The 11,000-nt window shown below is 41.9% G+C and overlaps 1 long non-coding RNA gene across 1 annotated transcript; it reads left to right on the top strand.

Annotated features, from left to right (window-relative positions):
* Positions 1-2,424: 2,424 nt before the first annotated feature.
* On the top strand, positions 2,425-8,983 carry LOC143283285 (uncharacterized). Its single transcript, XR_013055384.1, has 4 exons — positions 2,425-2,550; positions 5,813-5,927; positions 7,460-7,569; positions 8,568-8,983. It is a non-coding gene; the product is annotated as an uncharacterized LOC143283285 (long non-coding RNA).
* The last annotated feature ends 2,017 nt before the right edge of the window (positions 8,984-11,000 follow it).

The raw sequence follows: 11,000 nt of genomic DNA, 5'->3' as shown, positions 1-11,000 counted from the left end.
TGCATGTGGGACAGTTATAGGCAGATGCTGCTTGGTTGGTTTAGAGAATCTGACTTGCACGTGGCTCTTTTTCTTCTCGGCGAGTCAGTGTGGCTTCTCTCTGCTTGTTTCACCCCTCTCTGAATGAGAGTTCCAGGGTCCACACACACACACACACACACACATACACACACACACACACACACACACACACACACACACACACACACACACATATATATATATATATATATATATATATATATATATATTTGCCAACAGCAAAGTGAGAGCTGTATTATAACTGGTTTCTCCAATGCAATGGGATATCATTTACAGCTTAGTCTTTTGTGAAGGACTATGACTCTCAACCTAGGAGGCAAACTTGCACTGGCTCTTAGTGCTTCAGCCTTGGGAGCTAGCTGGCCTTTGGGTACCATCCCAACGCCGACTGTCCTGAAACCCTCTTGGCTGAGAGAGTGGCGATGTGACTTGGGCTTGCGCGTCTCCATTTCCTGTTGTTTTTTTTCAGGTCACCGAAAGGCTAAAATTTCGTCGTGGAAATCGCTGTTCTGACGAAAGGATTTTGAACATTTCGGTGACTATTTTTTTTAAAGTTTACAAGATATATTTAGTTTTATAATATACCCATTATTTGCTTTAGTCTTCTGTGCTTACTTTGAGCGTGGTTCTTGTCATATCTCTGCCATTTCGTATTCGAACCGATCCATTTATAAACTCTGCCGAAAAGTTGTCTGAGCAAAGGCAGTGCAAACTCCGTGAAGCTAGTTATGGTGGTGGGCAGCCCATCACGTCATATGACCTACTTCTAGCTCTGCGAGCGACAAAAAGTCCACCACGAAAGTGGGCCTCCACACCCCCATGCCCCCCCCCTCCCCCCCACCTCCCACCACCAATGTGTCTGTGTGTCAATGTAACTTAGGAAGCAGAAATGTTGCTACAGTTATTCATACGATTGATGACGTGATAAATTACATAAATAAGACGGGTAAAGCAGGCTTTTTACGGGCATTAGACTGTTCAAAAGCATTTGATTCTATGTCAAAATCATATTTACTGCATGCTTTTGATGTATTTGGCTTTGGGACTGACTTCAGGAAGTGGATAACAATCATGATGAAAAATGCTGAAAGCCATATCAATTATGGCGGATGGATATCAGAGAGCTTTGATATTAATTGCGGTAGAAGGCAAGGTTGTCCGTTTTAGCCACTAGCCTTTGTCCTTGCAGTAGAATGATTAGCCATCAAGATAAGGAACAGTGAGTTTCAATTTCCGTATCAGTAGCTCAAGGAGGCGTCACTGCGTTTGGACAAATCCATATGCGCTACACCACATCTGCCAAGCAGAAGCCTGACCAGCTGCGTAACCCAACGCGCTTTGTCAGGCCTTGAGAAAAAAAAAACACTCCAAAAAACCAAAACTATAATAAAAATTTTAAAAGAAGATAAATAAATAAATAAAAAAGTCGACAATGATGATAAATAAGCAAATAAATATTTAAAAAAAGGGGGGAACAGTGAAATATCTGGACTACAAGTACCACATCAAAACGAAAACAATATTACAAGCATCAACATACAACAAATGGCAGACGACACAACTCTGTTTCTGAAGAATGAGAATGACATTACTAAAGCAAAAACTATTTTAATACAATGTGCCAGTTTTTCAGGTTTAAAGCTAAATGTGCACAAAACTAAGGTTCTAGTGGTGGGCCATATATGTAAGCAAAATCTGACTATTCCATTCGAAATACTACAGAAAAAAATGTAACTCATGATAATGGCAGTGTTTACTGCGGCAATACAACTCATAATGATGGTAGCTGTAAATGAAATGTGAATGAGTCTGTGTTTACTGACAGTATTACAAAGGAACACATATTTTGTAGGACGATAGCATCACGACTTTTTTGTCATGATAATACAGGCAGGGAAAGATTACCTAACAGAACACATACTTTGTAGGACGATAGCATCACGACCTCCTTGTCATGATAACACAGGCAGGGGAAGATTACCTAATACTTTGTTGCTCTTGATACTGCTGTTGGGTGGTGGTTGTTGTTCTCTTGTTATTTTTATGTTTGTCACAAGCACATATTACTTCCTTTTAAAGCACGGGGAAAAAACAGAACGAAAAGGAACACAAATGTTCTTAAAAAAAAAAGCAAAAAAAAAAAAAAAAAAAAAAAAAAAAAGCAATCATAGCATATCCAAACATTCACAACCTAAAAAAGGGATTTCTTTGAGGAAAGAATACCATGCTTTTGTCTTCTTCTTCTTCTTCTGCGTTCGTGGGCTGCAAATCCCACGTTCACTCGTATGCACACGAATGGGCTTTTACGTGTATGACCGTTTTTACCCCGCCATGTAGGCAACCATACTCCGCTTTTGGGGGTCATGCTTTTGTCGTGTTCCAGAGTGCGGATGGAACGGCTGGTTACCACCAGACAGCATGATGGTGGCTGTCCCTCTGTGGGCCCCAGACGCCGCGACGCTGAAGGTTTCCTCGCTTCACTGACAGAAAAGGAATTTGCCAAACGCCGTGAGTTATTCCGTGTTCAAGTGCACTTAACCTAAGTTCCCCGCTAAAGACTGGTAGGTACTGAAAAACTGTCTGGTTTCATGCAAGCTGTGCAACATTTAAGTTTTACCTTAGTCATTCATCCCTAGTATGTGGCTTGTCTGTTTGTTTGTTTGTTGTGTTTTTTGCTTTTTTTTTTTTTTTTTTTGGGGGGGGGGGGGGGGGGGGGAGGGTCGGTTGTTTGTTTTTTATTTCGTTCTTTTGCTTGTTTGTTTTTGTAAATGGAGGTGGCTGTTTTTTGGAGAATGGAGAAAAAGGACCCGTCACTGATACCACGAGAAAACAACGCATCAGAACGGGAACCCATTAGGTCATTTTTCAGGTCAAGCGTCCAGGTATCTGAACTCAAAACCTGTGGAATGTCTGTTCAACTTTCAGTCCAGGAATCTCTCCTTAACGTGCACAAAATACCAATCTTACAGTCATCATGTAACCCCACGGACCCGCAGACCACTGTCACAATTCTCACTTCTGTCTGCACCTTTGGCTATTTTTTACGTTAAAAAAAAAATCAAAGCCCTCTTGGCCAAGAGAGTGCGGATGTAGCTTGGACAAGACACTCTCAAATTCTAGCCCAGATTGTCGGGACAGCAGTTACCTCTTCTGCTGTTCTGATGGACATGGTCGAACACGATAATCATACGTTTCTGATATCGATGGTTCCAGTCCCATCGGTGCAGAAATCCCACTCTCGTGTTCGTCGTTGAAGGCGTACCAGTACAGTGAGGGAAGTGCTGCCAGCAGCTCTGTACTGATGTCTCCAAGCGTTGGGAGAAAGTTATCGCCGCTCACTAGACGTGGTGGTGAAGTGGCCAGTGTCTCGGCCTAGCAACTGGGTCTTGGGTTCGAACCAGGTCAATGTATCACGTGACTTTTGGCTGTCTCCTGCCCAGGGCTATTTTGAATGTGCTACGGGCTCAGATGACAAGACAGACAATATAGAGTGTTACTTGCCTTACGGGTGCGTATTTGAGAATGTAACTGGGTCAACATTTCTGACCAGACTCCAGAAGTGTCTGTATATCTTAAGATAAACAGACTTTCCTGATAGCTTCTCTCCACACTCTCAGACGATTTCTCTAAGTCTACAAGTGTTTGGTGGGGTAGAGGTCGACTACTATTCCTTTGACTGTGTTGTGATGATGTGAGGTGTGGAAGTATGGACTGTGCATGAATTGTCTTACCGCAAGCCAGCTTTATCTTCAAGCAGGCTTCCCTTTAGGTGCAAGCATAATTCTGGCCACGATCTTGCAGGGAACAGTAAGCAGAATTACATCCCACCAGTTGTTGAAAGATAAGAGATCTCCGGTTCCGGAGCTTCACGAAATACCCCGTTTTTACCCACCCTTCAGGCACTTACTTTGTGCAGTGAGTACAGTATCACTGATCTGTGGTACAGCATCTCATGTGGTGCTTCTGCTGGCACACCATCTGGACCTGCTGATTTGTTATCCAAGTACACGATAGTCTGGGCAACTTCAGACTGAGTTTATCTTTACTTCCTTCTTCTTCTTCTTCTTTGTTCATGGACTGCAACTCCCACGTTCACTTGTATACGTACACCAGTGGGCTTTTACGTGTATAACCGTTTTTACCCCGCCAGGTAGGCAGCCATACTCCGTTTTCGGGAGGTGGGGTGTGTGTGTGTGTCGGGGGGATGGGGGGGGGACTTCCAAAGACAGGGTGTCTTAATCATCTTGCTTTTTCATCAACCTGACCAGTCGTGGCTGTACAATCCTTTTCTTTCAGTGGTTGATGTTTGGTTGCTGGCTTTGCCCAACAGGACTGATCTGACACAGCCTGTCCACGTCTCGTACATTTGCAGCATTTGCACATTTTGTTTTAATCTAAGCCTTATTTACTTCACAGCTTTTATAATCTGATTAATCTCTTAAGTGTGCTTTTTCATTCATATGAACACGCTGGATGTTTTCCACTGTCAGATAGCGGTTGATGTGTTTTTTAAGGCATGTTTATAGTCGACTGGATATGTAAGGCGCTTTGAGCAGCATTGGTGGTGGATATTGCGCCATAGAAAAACTATGTATTATTATTATTATTAGCATACTCCGCTGCTGAAGTCAGGACATTGATGACTTGATTCTGTCTGTTCGTGTTCTCTTGCGAACAGCAAACTGTTATTATAATTATGTCTGTGTCAACTTTTAGTATACTGTTAATTACGCCTGTCCTTTAACTATGAATATTATTGCATGTGTACGGGTGTGGTAGTGTGTGTATGATTCACTTTAGATTACTTTTTTTAAGGGTTTCTGTTGTTGTCGTCTGCTGTGATTATTGATTGTATGGATGGTTTTCTCTGGGTTGATATCTTAACGTGGTTTATTTTTATTTGTATTTCTTTTTATCACAACATATTTCTCTGTGTGAAATTCGGGCTGCTCTCCCCAGGGAGAGCGCGTCGCTACACTACAGCGCCACCTTTTTTGTATTATTTCCTGCGTGCAGTTTTATTTGTTTATCCTATCGACCTCGGTTTATCGTCTCATCCGAATGACTAGCGTCCAGACCACTACTGAAGGTCTAGTGGAGGGGGAGAAAATATCTTCGGCTGAGCCGTGATTCGAACCAGCGCGCTCAGATTCTCTCGCTTCCTAGGCGGACGTGTTACCTCAAAGCCATCACTCCACTCCATTTATCGATATACATGTTGAATGACTAGTTTGTCTCCTGCTTCTGCGGTATCCCTGCAGTGGAATAGTGTGTGTGTGTTTGTGGAGAGAGAGAGAGAGAGAGAGAGAGAGAGAGAGAGAGAGAGAGAGAGAGAGAGAGAGAGAGAAGAGGGGATTCGTCGATTTATCTGCTCCAACATTTCGTGTAAATGTTTGCTTCTCTCTCAAGTTTCGCCACATTTTGTACTGGCAAATTTAACAGAAGTATGAAAAACGATTGTATTTCAAGACCGTTGAACACGTCTTACGTCATTGTTGTACTGTATGTCCCACTGTTCTACGTTCTGAAAGGCGTGGTAACAGCAGTCAAGCAAGAGAATAATTTGCGCGTGTGCGCGTGTGTTTGTGTGTGTGTGTGTGTGTGTGTGTGTGTGTGTGTGTGTGTGTGTGTGTGTGTGTGTGTGTTTGCATACATGTGTGTATGTTGTGTGCGTACGTGCGCGTGTGTGTATGTGTGTGCGTATGCTTGCATGTGTGCGCATGCGTGTGCATGCGGGTGTGTCTGTGTGTGTCTGTGTGTGTGTGTGCAGGTTCAGAACCGGCTCGGTGCCCTTATATTCCCTGCCCAATGCATTACGACCCCGTGTGTGTCGACTACATCGGCAACTTCTCCAATCCCTGTGTTCTGTCTTCCGCCATGTGCAGGTATGGGCAGCCAGTCACGCTCACTGTGACCATCATCAGTATCATCGTCGTCGTCATTATCTCTTGTGTTGTCAATGACTTCAGTTTGGCGGTTGTGTTGATTTACCTTGTCATAGCAAAATGCTTAAATTCTTCCATGAAGTTGTGCCCGCATAAGATGTGTGCGTGTACGGACATTCAACTCCCCCACCCCACCCCCCACCCCTACACACAGATACTCTTCTCTCTCTGTCTCTGTCTTCCTCTGTTTCTCTATTTCTCTGTTTCTGTTTCTGTTTCTCTCTCTCTCTCTTTCTCTCTCTCTCTGGCACACACACACACACACACACACACACACACACACACACACACACACACACACACACACACACGCACACACACACATACACACACACACACACACACAAGTTATAGTACTTTTGATGTGATATGAGATAGATATATCCAGATCTAACACATTCTACATACTTTTATTTTGAATAAAGTAACTAAGAGCAGTACTTAGGCTATCTTCAAAACCAAAAATGTCTAGTTTTTTTCGCCATAAGGTCTCAGTCAACAATCCATGGGAGACAATAAAACAAGACACGGATTGTTTCCCTTTCTAAACAAAACGTTAAAACCACATCATCTTCGAGGGTGGAAAACAATACACACTATATATTGCAAACTTTCCCGGATTGATTCACAGCTTCCAGACAACAAGAACCGATAAGCCAGACTTTGCACCACAGTTGCAGATTACCTTGATCAGAACTATACCCTCAATGGATTCTTACTAGTACTTAAGTATTGATGTTTGTGTACATTCCCATTTTGTATTTGTATCACAACAGATTTCTCTGTGTGAAATTCGGGCTGCTCTCCTCATGGAGAACGCGTCGCTACACTACAGCGCCACCCATTTTTTTTGTATTTTTTCCTGCGTGCAGTTTTATTTGTTTTTCCTATCGAAGTGGATTTTTCTTCAGAATTTTGCCAGGAACAACCCTATTCTTGCCCTGGGTTCTTTTACGTGCGCTAAGTGCATGCTGCACACGGGACCTCGGTTTATCGTCTCATCCGAATGACCACCACTCAAGGTTTAGTGGAGGGGGAGAAAATATCGGCGGCTGAGCCGTGATTCGAACCAGCGCGCTCAGATTCTCTCGCTTCCTAGGCGGACGCGTTACCCTCTGGGCCATCAGATGAACAGATGAAGATTCTCCATTACTTCTTTGCTCTTCTATGTCTAGAAAACCCTGTATTGTATTAATGTATTACAATGTCGGTTGAGTCCGATCGTGAAATGCTTTGGAAGAAAATACCTCTTTGCAGGCGTTTAAAAAGTTCTAAGAACCTGACATCACGAGTGGAGTTGAGAAGAATGTTTCGTTCCAATCATAATAGCAGTACATAATAGCAGTACCGGAAAAAAAAAATAATAAAAAAGGGACTCAATGAGAGGTCTTGATTAGTTTGTTTCAAGGAGACCAAGGCGACAGGCTACAGAAAAACAAGAGAATTTCAGCCATCCATTGACTGCGTTTCAGACTGGGGCCTATTTTCACTGTGACGAGTCGCAGACCGGGGGTATGTCCCCCCTCCACCCAGTGATCAGCAGCCACGTGTATCACGACTCCCGCCCCCTTCAAAGGAAAAGGTTTGCTGTCGTCACCTTCATCACACAACCACCATAATCCTTTCTGGAGAGACGTGTTTCTTTGATGCTTATGATAGATCCGGTACTCAGGTAGTTAACTAAGAACGACGAAACTGTAGCAGAACCTACCTTTTATAATAACTAATCTAAAATTGATAACTGTAGCAGAACCTATCTTTTATAATAACTAATCTAAAATTAATAATTGTAGCAGAACCTATCTTTTATAATAACTAATCTAAAACTAATCATGAATGTTTTCACTTCAAAACCTGGACAAATTAATTTTTGTGTGTGTGTGCAACATGTCCTTTACGAAAGTGGCCAGTTTTTTTTTAACAAGGCGAGGAATTTTCAAGAAAGTGTGGAATACATGTTGATTATCTTCGTGTTCTATATTTTTATTCTAAGGTTATATTTGTGTTGTTTGTTTGTTACAGTGTTATCGTATTGCACATGTGTGTGATGTAATTGCCAAATATGCCATGAATTAACATTTTGTTACATTCGTTTGGTGTGTAGGTTAGAAATGACAGGTGATGATGTTCAACGTTTATGCAAACAAACTATGTGTACGATCTCTAAAAGACCAGCATCTAGACACCTCAACTTTCAGTGGACCATAAACCCAAGGCAGCATGGACTGTACCTCAAGGCATACATTTTTATGGGATGTCTTTAATTCAAGAAACAAATCATCGGAACTCAAGTCGAAGGCAAAGTTCCAGTGACCTCGCATCGCCTATGAAAAAACAAACCAAAAACCAAAAACAAACAAACAAAAAAAACAACAACGAAAAAACAACAACAAACAAACAAACAAAAAACAACCCAAAAACCACACAAACACAATTGATGCTCTCCAATAGAACAATTACGTGAGCTTACTAAAAATATGATATAAACACTACGTGAGCCTATCAAATCATACACACAATTAAAATGGCAAACTACGTACATGCAGTCATTAACTGATTAAAAGTCATTGATACTTTCAGACTGAAAACCGACCTGCAGCAAGTGACTTGAGTGTGATGAGCACGACCAAGTGGACATGTCCTTCCATCCACCCGACCTCGGGACAAGAAGTGGACGGCCAGTGGTCACTCACACACCGACAGACATTTCTTTGTAGTCTAGAAATACGACGCATGTATAATGTGTGCAGATAACCATAGTTCTTTTATCTATTCTAAAATTTGCTTTTAGTCCGTGGCAGAATTTGTTTTGAACACAACATGTAGATGTTTAGTGGTTATTTCCTTTGATTTTGTTTTAATCACAAGAGATGGATAAGCTGAGTTTAGCCGTTTTAGTTTTTGTTGTCCTGAGCTGTCGCATTTATTCAGATTTAGAAACATTTCCTATAACCCCTATCTATCCACAATAAATAAAACAAAAAGATAACAAAAAACTTGTCAGTGTTCTTTGAATAATTATTATAAAATATACTCTCTCTCTCTCTCTCTGCCACGGACGTGGTGTGTGTGTGTGTGTGTGTGTGTGTGTGTGTGTGTGTGTGTGTGTGTGTGTGTGTGTGTGTGTGTGTGCTTTGACCCTTGCACCAAACGGTTGTCCTCAAGATGATCACTTACAAATTGTCAAATATTTAACCCTAATTGAAATAATCGGCTTTGAGTTGATATATAAAATCACTTGCATAGAAAAGAAAACATATTTAAGCATTACGTCGGCATCACTCACAATTGTAATATCTAATTTCCTTCATTCATTCTCCCTTTTTCCGTTAGCAGTTTGCCTTTACTTTGAACAGTATAATCTCTTCTTTTTTTTTACCTGTAGGTCTTTACAATCAACTTTCCCAACGGCTGTCATCAAATCACTCATCTGAATATAAACCCTATACCAAATGTTCTCTTTTTTTCAGTCATTACCCAGTGATGCGTATAAAAGAAAATAATCCTCTGACTGCTTTTCGGCTGCCAAATTAACATCAGCTCATGACTCCTCAGTCTGTGTACGGTCCACACACTACACACATGAAGCCACTGATCAGACACACTTCGGCGGTGAATAATATTGTTTTGACTGTGTTTGGCCATTCAGCCATGTCACGTGCAGCTTTTCATTTTAAAAGTTCTGGCCAACTCTCTTACACTTTCTCTCACCTTCACCAAAAGAAAAGCCCGGAACAAACATATACAATAATTTACTTCAAATGTTTACAACGCAAAGAACTACTACAACACAATAAGATAAGCATATTTCAAAACAGTTCGACACTAAAAATTTACAAAAAAAAGAGACGCCTTTCACTTTCCTTTTTAGCAGAAGAAAACAACTCATACACGCACAGAACTATTTCTTCTCCCGTTGCTGCACTTAACGTCAGATTTTTGTATTCCTACATCACTCAACTTAGAGCTGGGGAAAGTGGTTTCATGACTGCCTTATTCGTCCTATACAGTCCCAGTTATCCAGGTTAAGTAAAGTGGTCCAGGGTTGCAGATCTAGGGGAATGGCGTCCACCAACGATGCTCGAGTTCCCACCAGAGTCTGTATTCAAGAGAACATCATGTCTGAGGGTAAATGTGTACCTGCGGGTAATCTGCCTGAGGCAAGGCAAACTGCCCAAGGGTAAGCAATATCCAGTATTCATGAACACAAGAGTCTACCCGTGTGTCTACAAACCTGAAGGCAATTTACCCTTACCACCTGACAAGGGTGACTGCCCATGAAGCAGAGGTAGATATGGCTGATCCTTTTGCAGCATTTTACTTTTTTTTTTAAGGGAAAAACAGGCGTGCTTTACAAATAGCACGTGTTTTGCGAACTCTCTCGACAATGCTCCGTGTGATGAGAAGTGAAACTGAGAGCATGCACAGACGGGAATTGTAGGGATATATATATAAAAAAAAAGAAAAAAAAAAAAAAAAAAAAAAAAAAAAAAAAAAAAAGACGACGGGTTAGCTGTCTGATCGAACCCCATGTGTCTTGAATACGAACATAACTTATCCTTCAAGGTAAACTGTACCCTCGGGTCCCAACCATGTCAAAGGTAACTTGCCTGAAGGCAAAATGAATGTTGTCTTGAATACACCCCCAGGTCAGGACAATGGAGCAGGGCCACTCACTCAGTGGAATGACGGGTCTGGTCCCCACAAAGGGAGAGTGGAGTCCCCTAGCGACAAAGTCAAAAATCCGCACGTTAGTTTCTTACAAATAATCCACACACAAAAAATCCTGGCATTATGATTCCCTTGGATGCAGCTATTGTGAGCATGGTACACTCCCTCTGAACTTCCACAACGCAGTCATCATCACTCTGTACAAGAACTGTCGAGGTGAGGAATAATCTGCTTTCAACTGCGGGAAAAATTCTTGCTTGAATCCTCCTCAACAGGTTGACTCCCAGCATCGCAGAAGCTCACCTCCCAGAGAGCCAGTGCGGTTTTAGAGCAAAGCAGGGT

This window comes from Babylonia areolata, chromosome 6, assembly GCF_041734735.1.
Source record: "Babylonia areolata isolate BAREFJ2019XMU chromosome 6, ASM4173473v1, whole genome shotgun sequence".
Lineage (NCBI taxonomy): Eukaryota > Metazoa > Mollusca > Gastropoda > Neogastropoda > Buccinidae > Babylonia > Babylonia areolata.
Note: the sequence above shows the minus strand (reverse complement) of the source record. Positions and strands in the feature narration are given on the sequence as shown.